This window comes from Montipora capricornis, chromosome 13 (assembly GCF_036669925.1).
Source record: "Montipora capricornis isolate CH-2021 chromosome 13, ASM3666992v2, whole genome shotgun sequence".
Classification (NCBI taxonomy): domain Eukaryota; kingdom Metazoa; phylum Cnidaria; class Anthozoa; order Scleractinia; family Acroporidae; genus Montipora; species Montipora capricornis.
The window spans coordinates 6,117,839-6,125,541 of record NC_090895.1 but is presented as its reverse complement, the minus strand read 5'-3'; the positions used below and the strand labels follow the sequence as shown (position 1 = coordinate 6,125,541).

The window sequence follows — 7,703 nt, the reverse complement described above, 5'->3', positions numbered from 1 at the left end:
GGAGCTTACCAACCAGGGCCCGGTTGTTCGAAAGCCGATTACCTTAATCCAGGATTAGCGTAAACTTTGGTTTCGTGTTTTCACCTTTTTTGGTAAAAGTTTCTTTTGCTTAGTTTTGTTTTTCAAGATTAACTTCATCTGATGAAAAGTTTTAGCGAATATCAGCGTTGAGCAGCATTTGGGAGTAGAGAAATAAACTCCTTGGCTAATTTTTAATCTGGGATTAGCGTTAATCGGCTTTTGAACAACCGCGCCCAGATCGCTATTTTTTTCTTTAAACTTGATACAGTTTGTTCTTGGAGTCTATTTTGGTCTTCTGGCCCCTCGATCCCCTAAACACTTAACAACCTCACAAGTTGTGAATAAGAGTGGGTGACTGGAAAGTCTTGATAATAACTAAGGGCAAACATTTTTTTTTTTTTTTGCAGCAACCTGGCGAATTAGAGTATGCCGAACTGGACGATTTCAGGCCCAATACTCAGCCCCCTCCTCAGGCTTCTGGCGCAACTGCCAGACCACTTGTCCGAGCACCAGTTTATGAAGGAACAGAATACGCAGACATAACACAGTTTGGTGTCCCACAAAGTGAACCTACTTACGACAATGTGCCAAGGAAAAAAGACGTAGTGTACTCCAATGTGGAGAGTATGTAAACACATTCAAAGCTTTTAATGGCCGCGTTATCAATTGATTTTGACCAAAATAGTGAAAGATGGATATTCGAGAATCATAATTTCCACTGCTTTTATGAACCCTTAAACTGAAAGCAAATAGGCGTTCAAGTTTGTGAAGTCCAGGTTTTGTTCGTTGACTATATTTTAGCGCGTGATGAAAACGAAGTTTCTAGAGGCTCGCAATTATATATTCGTTCTACTGGTGTTCGACATTTGCTCTTAACGATCCTGAACACCATCTTGGAGCCACCAAAATCAAAATCGTTTAAGTGCGATGTAACTCTTCCACGAAATTGGGATTTTTTTTATTGTGCGATCCATATGATTCATAGAGACACAGAGAAAAACAATTTAAGTAAATGAATTTAGAATGCTATTTTTTATCTCCATATTTTGAGAAGAATATTCCTAAGTAAGTGTCAAATACTTATATTTTTGTGATTCCGCGACAGGAACGTAGCATTGTGCGGTTAAATTTTATGACTGGCCTTCATGGCATTTGTTTGTTCACTCGTCTTTCATGGTGTTTATTTTATAAACACAGAATATTTTAGGTTTGCGTCAGTCATTTGAACAACTTCAAAACAACCGTTTCTTCAGAAATGTTTGAAATTTTATTTTCTATGTGAACTACGTTTTCTTGATGTGAACTTTATTTTCTTTAAGGCCAAGTGAACGATTGATAAGGGTATTTAGCCTAGAAAGATTAACTTCTTATTTCTTGTGCGACTTAACTTCAACAGTGTATTCCGAGACATGCATAGAGCCAATGCGAGGTGCAGCTAATCCTGTAGAAGTGTCCTTTCTTTTAAAGTTATAAAACCTTTTAATTTAATGACATGAAAACGTACTCTGTGTAACTGGTTAACTCGTAATTTTGATACCTGCACTTGAGTGTAAAAATACCTTTTGTAAGGTAACTTCTCAAAACCAGCTTTACGTCAAATAAGCGAACAAGTATATAGAAAACGTCGAACAACTATTTAAAAAACCCGACACATCGGCTTGCAGCCTCACGCCAACATACAGGTTGCTAGCGATGTCAAAAAGCCGTTTCACCAAGTCTTCCAGTCAGAACACAGTTGAACGGTGACTACTTTGAACGTGTAAATAAATCCATGCTTTTTATTGGGTACATGTTCCGGTACTTGTCTGGCTTTCATTCCCCAGCTAATCGTGGAGAAGTCTTGTGCCAGTGTCCTTGCTTTTAAAGTTATAAAACTTCTTTTTTTAAGGGACTTGAAAAAGTACTTTGACTAACAGGTTAACTCGAAATTTCATTGCTTGCACTTGGGTGACTAGGTTGTAACAATACCCTTTTAAGGGAACTCCTCAAGACCAGTTTTAAGTCTCCTAATGTGCCCAATGATAGCGACACAAGTATATGTACCTAATACAAAGCATGGAAAAACACTTTCAAAGTAGTCCCCAAATGACTTTGTTTTTGGAGGACGTGGTGTAGCAGATTTGAGGTGGGCAGACACGAGGGGTCTGTAGCAGGGACATCTTGCTGTGACAAAAAACTTGTGTAGGGCACACTGAGGTGACATGTAGCAGGGACAATATCACACCATGTGCACACACATGAAAATGTTGCATGTACATGTTTCAGTGATATGTTCCAGCGACATGTGCCCTCGTGTGAACTGATACGTTTTACAATTGTGCAACACCAATTTGGGGGCAATTTTTTCCCCGATGAAGTTCAACAAGTTGAACTTCATGGGACACGTCGCTGCAGCGTATCCCTGAAACATGTACCCACAACATTTTCCTGTGTGTGCAAATGGTGTGATTTTGTCCCTGCTACATGTACCCGCTACACGACCCTAATGCATGTCGCATCAGTGTGTACTACACACCTTTTTGTCGCTGCAACATGTCCCTGCAACATGACTACTCATGTCTGCCCACCTTTATGCCATCACCAGCAACGTATGTGTTGGCGTTAGGCTGCGAATCGATGTGTCGGTCTTTTTTTTTTGTATAGTTGTTCTCATAGTCTAAAATTAACTCCTGATTTATTCCCTTAATTAGGCGAGATTTAACAAATGTAAGATTATAGAAGGCCTGTTTCTATTTCCATGATGTCGGCTCGTTTAGTTTTTTTTTTCCCTTTATTTTTCATTTGAAAGAGAGGATAATGTAAGGAGGCAAGTAACATCAAGCATATAATTATAACCTATAAGGAGAAGAATAGCAAGTAGTATTGAACACACACTGCGCAGCTTTTATTATGTGATGACGAATATTGAATGGATGGTTCCTTACTGAAGATACTTGCCCTTTTGAATCACATTTGTGCGTGCCTAAATAATCTTTGTTTGATTCCATGTGTGCTGAAACAAATTCCAGCTTTGGTATACAGCCATAGATTTATAATTAATGTACAAATTTAAGAATAGATGTCTACTTTTTGACTATTTTTATTGCTGTTTTTTAATGAGTTTCATGGTGACTTTGCAGAGAATAGCAATAACTAACCACCTGTGGTGAACTTATTTTGCCGTTATCTACGTGAGACCTGAATGCAGCTTTATTATACAGTGGACTAAATAGGTCCATGCCTCTCTGTAGCTTAGTGTGGGGACGAATGCTGAACTGCCGGTATTATAAACCGTTTCCCTCCAAAATTACAGTTAAAAGGAAAAAGTGGCAAAATAGGTAAGCTCAAGGTGGAGAGGAAGCTGCTTCTGAAATTTGAAAAGTATTTTACTCAAGGCTATTATTCTTGTAGGATAGCTAGTCATAGTAGGAATTTATAAGATATTAACAATTTGAGTATTTTTGTAATGAGAGGTTTTATGGCCATCTGTATACCTCTTAAAAATTTAGATTTTTATAGAGTTTTTACCTTTCTGTTTCCTCTAAGATGTAGAATTAGTGAAACTTAGTGCTAGCATGTTGAAGTGAATAGAAGCTAGAGCGTTCATGTTGCTCACTTTAAAAGTAACAATGAACGGAAAAAGTCCCGTCCACAATCAAAGGATGGTTTGTTTTTGTTGTATTAATAAATAAATAAATAATCTTTATTGATTATTGAGGAGATTAATTTCACTGATAAGTATTCAATGGTCTTTTCAGCAAAGATCATCAAAAAAATATTTTCAGTGCATTTGTATCGTAGAATGTTCAACTTAACAGCATAATCTAGTTTATTAAAGTTTTGAATAAAGACGCGATGCTTTTCTAATTTTTTTCTATTTTTTTTACTGGTGATTTTTCTTGGTCAAGACAAGGAAAAATATCTTGTAAAGTTGCAAATGATGATCTAGAGGGAAGACTATTCACTTTGCCAATTTATCCTCACTTGTGTTCCAAAACGTGATATCTATTTTGTCTTTTTTCACAGTGACCTAAATTGTCCATGAAAGTAGAGGTTGTAATTGAAAATCTAAACATCTTCCAGATGCCGAACAAACTTGTGAACACGCGAACCTGACACTTCGCAAAAACAAAGCGAAGGAAGGGATCCAAAGCAGGGAATTTTGACTACCACAAATGATATTGGGATAAACGGACTGAAAATTTGAAATTGTTGTAAAATCCATGTAATTCGTTATTTGGGTAATTCGATATAAATCGAAGAGCTAATCATTGTAATACTGGTAATTAGGACAGAAAATAGGTAACGCAAAGAAAGCGGAATTTAAAATGTTTTGCATCATTTTTTTATGTTAAAAAAGGTATTTGTGGACCTTTTCAGAACTTCGGAATAAATAAAACCAAAATCGCTACTCCATCCCAGACTTGCTCTACCTAATTCAAGCAACTGGTCAGTTTCCAGCAAAATGATACCCTAATCTAGACTTTACCAGACAAAATTGTGCTACATACATACCCTTCCATCCATCCATACTCTAATAAATGTTCAACCGTGACACATGCACACATCGTACATGGAGGGACAAGCCAAAATTGTCAAAAATAGCCGGTTTTAGCCAAATTACTAGAAGATAGGAGCCGAATCAGCATAATTAACATGCGTTGATTCTGCATGGATCCTAGGGTATTTTAGGCTTCTTTTCAAAGTTTTAAAATCAGGATTTTCCGAAAATTAGTCGATTTTCTGGGAAAACTTCAAGGGGCTAAGAAAGCAGTAAGTAAAAGTGGGATCATAACCTTACTTGTATGCATTCATTTTTCGAGTATCCCAGATTAGTATATACTCACCCAGTGATCTTGGTGTTTCAAGCAATCTGATTGGTTCGCATTTTGGAGTAATTGAGCATTATTCACTCCCTACGGAGTGAATAATGCTTGATCCAAACAAAACAAAAAATGGCAGGCGTAAACTCGCCAGCATTTACGAATCGGAAATATTGAGAATACAAGATGATGCTGTGCTACAGAAGACAAAGAGGGCCACAAAATTTGGCCTGAAAGTTTTCAAAGGTAAGAGAAGAGTTCATTCTTTTGCCAACCAGTGTTTACTTCGTTTTTCCAGATAATTATTGCTGAAAATTAAACAATCTTCACGCCAACAATTTGTTTCACTCGGAGTAATTCTCTTAAAAAATTTTTAACAAGCAGACTTTCGATTTAGATTGCTGATTGAAACGGTGCTAAATGACCAATTTGCTGTTTGTGACGAAGATTTTATCGAAGATTATTTAGATTAGTCATGTTTGAAGCTTCTGTAAACACTTTCGCGCATGCTTTGTGCCGCTTGCACGTTTTCTACGCATGACTTGAGATGCCAATGAAATAGGCCATTTCCGAGTTGATGTCTGCATCCTCTTCAAAGCGAGTCTAAGTGCGAAGTTTTTCTTATGAAAATTAGTTTTCATTCATATGTAAAGTAGAACTAATTTCCATCACAAAAGCTTCGCATTGAGACTCGCTTTGAAGAGGAGGCAGGCATCAACTCGGAAATGGCCTATTGACTTTGGATGATGTTTCTGCAATTGTTGTTGAGATCACTTCGTGAGTATATACTAAAACAATTAATCGCGGTGAAAAGTGGCTCGGTAAATATTCTACCACTATTCACCTCGATTTCAAAGAATAATTCTTAAATATCCTATGCTAGAAACACTTTGTAAAATGGCCTAAAAATGAAAGGAAGAGAAGTCTTGTGATAGTGCCGAAAATCGGGATTTCCCTCAACCCTCCTCCCCTAAGGCGGACCAAAGAAAAAAATAGCAAGTACAAGTAAGATTATGGCCCAACTAGGATGCATCGACTCTCCAAGGATCTCAGAATTCGTTTGGCCAACAAATCACTTGGAAACGGCCTAGAATTAAAAATATGGCAAGTCTTTGAAAATTGTCGAAAATAGGGATTTACCGATATTTTGCTGAGTGGTGACCAAGGCAAAATTGTAAAAAACCACCGATTATTAGGCAAACGTCTGGAAGCTGAAAAACTAGTTTGGTATCAAAACCAAAACTAAGCCTCATCCCTCAATTTTTCTTGCCTAATTAATTTACTGAACATGCGAAGTTTCACAAGAACCTCTTTGAAAGTCGTAAAAATATGAGACCCCAAACTTCGCTATTTTTTTTTTGAATTCGAGGCCGCTTGACATCATGCTATTTCATCCGATATTAACTGTACATGTAATTTGCAACGGTCGATCTCGGATTGATTCAACTGTGCAGGGAATATGTTCTATAAAAACTACAAATCGCAACTTTTCTTCGCCAAAATCCGGCGACGCGACGGTGAAGAAGGGGAAAATAAACCTTCCCCAAAACACATCAAATCACCAGGGACGGCAGAGAAACTAAAAGGTAAGCGAACTTAATATTTACGTGACTGTCAGTAAGATATTGAGGTTATTTAAGCTCATAGGGACAAAAATATATTCAGCAAAGGTTTCATTCAAAAGAGTAATTAAAGCACGAAATGGCATTAGGGTACGTTGGACGTTCGGTTTCATCAATTTCAAGAGTTAAACGGCAAAAGTACGGGTGGTCTACGACAAATGGTAACTACCATTTTGAATAATTGTGACGTGTAATGGTTGCCCTCTTGTCTCAGAGCAAAAGCTGTTTGTGTGAATGCAAGAAATCAACCATTCACGTCACAATTATTCAAAATGGCAGCGCCCGCGAAATTTGAAAACCAAAACAAGCGTTTTTGAAATTGGTGTATTTCGGATACAACACTTCCACTGGAAAGAGATCGAACAATTTTGATTGTAAACATTATGCTCAAGTTCAATTCTTGTTTTAGAGGAGGTTCCCTTTAACTCTTCAATTCCTAAGCGAGATTGTCACGGTGAGTGACACAACCGGCACCTCACTTAACAAGACGTCTAAAAGGGCGTATCCGTGGAATGCAGAAACAGTTAACACAAATTGTCCAGTTACAGTGAACTTCAACCACAGGAAAACTTCGGAAAATGGCGAGAGATTACCAGAAAGATAAATCTGTAATATAAGTTGACGTTGTTTGTTGTGAAAACTCTTATTGTTAATGTTACTAAATTTGCAAATGCAAACAACGAAGCCCTATTAGGGGTTATCAGGATACGGGCTTATTTATTTATTTAGTTTTTTGAAAGAGATTTTATTCAAATCCCACGGAACTAGTTTTACTTGCTTCCTTAATTCCGTTCATCCAAAATTACAAGATCAGTTCTAAAGCATCCAAAAACCTTATTACAAATCACAGGTCAACAACTTATCATCCTGTATTCGAAGTCCGGTTCCGTAATCCTGGTTTAGTTCCCTGCAAACTGTTTAAAGCTGCCATGGCGAAGAAAAAAAGACACTTGTTCCTTGAAAACTGTTTAAATCTGCAGTGGCGAAGACAAGAACACAACTTCTGTGCTCCATTTCTTTCAATGGTAAAATCTAGAATCCCGTAATTGCGTGTTCCATACTCCAGTCCAAAGTTTCAATTTTAACAATTCCATAATTCCAAACGTTCCACAATAACTTGAAATCTCGTTAAGCAAAAAAGCTTAAATCCAGTAGTCCAGTCCGGGTTCAAATCACCAAAACTCTCTCTATGATCAATTCAAAACTCAGCAAAAGTACAAGTAGTAAATAGCTCTCAGCAACTACAAAAGTTTGTTAT

At 37.3% G+C, this 7,703-nt stretch overlaps 1 protein-coding gene across 5 annotated transcripts in view; it reads left to right on the top strand.

The window, feature by feature from the left end:
• LOC138029748 (neural cell adhesion molecule 2-like) overlaps positions 1-3,867 on the top strand; it is a 39,700-nt gene extending 35,833 nt beyond the window's left edge. For all 5 annotated transcript variants that reach the window (XM_068877556.1, XM_068877555.1, XM_068877554.1 and 2 more), the window contains one exon: positions 429-3,867. The gene's annotated coding sequence lies outside the window, so the exon portion shown is untranslated. The remainder of the gene's footprint in view (positions 1-428) is intronic.
• The last annotated feature ends 3,836 nt before the right edge of the window (positions 3,868-7,703 follow it).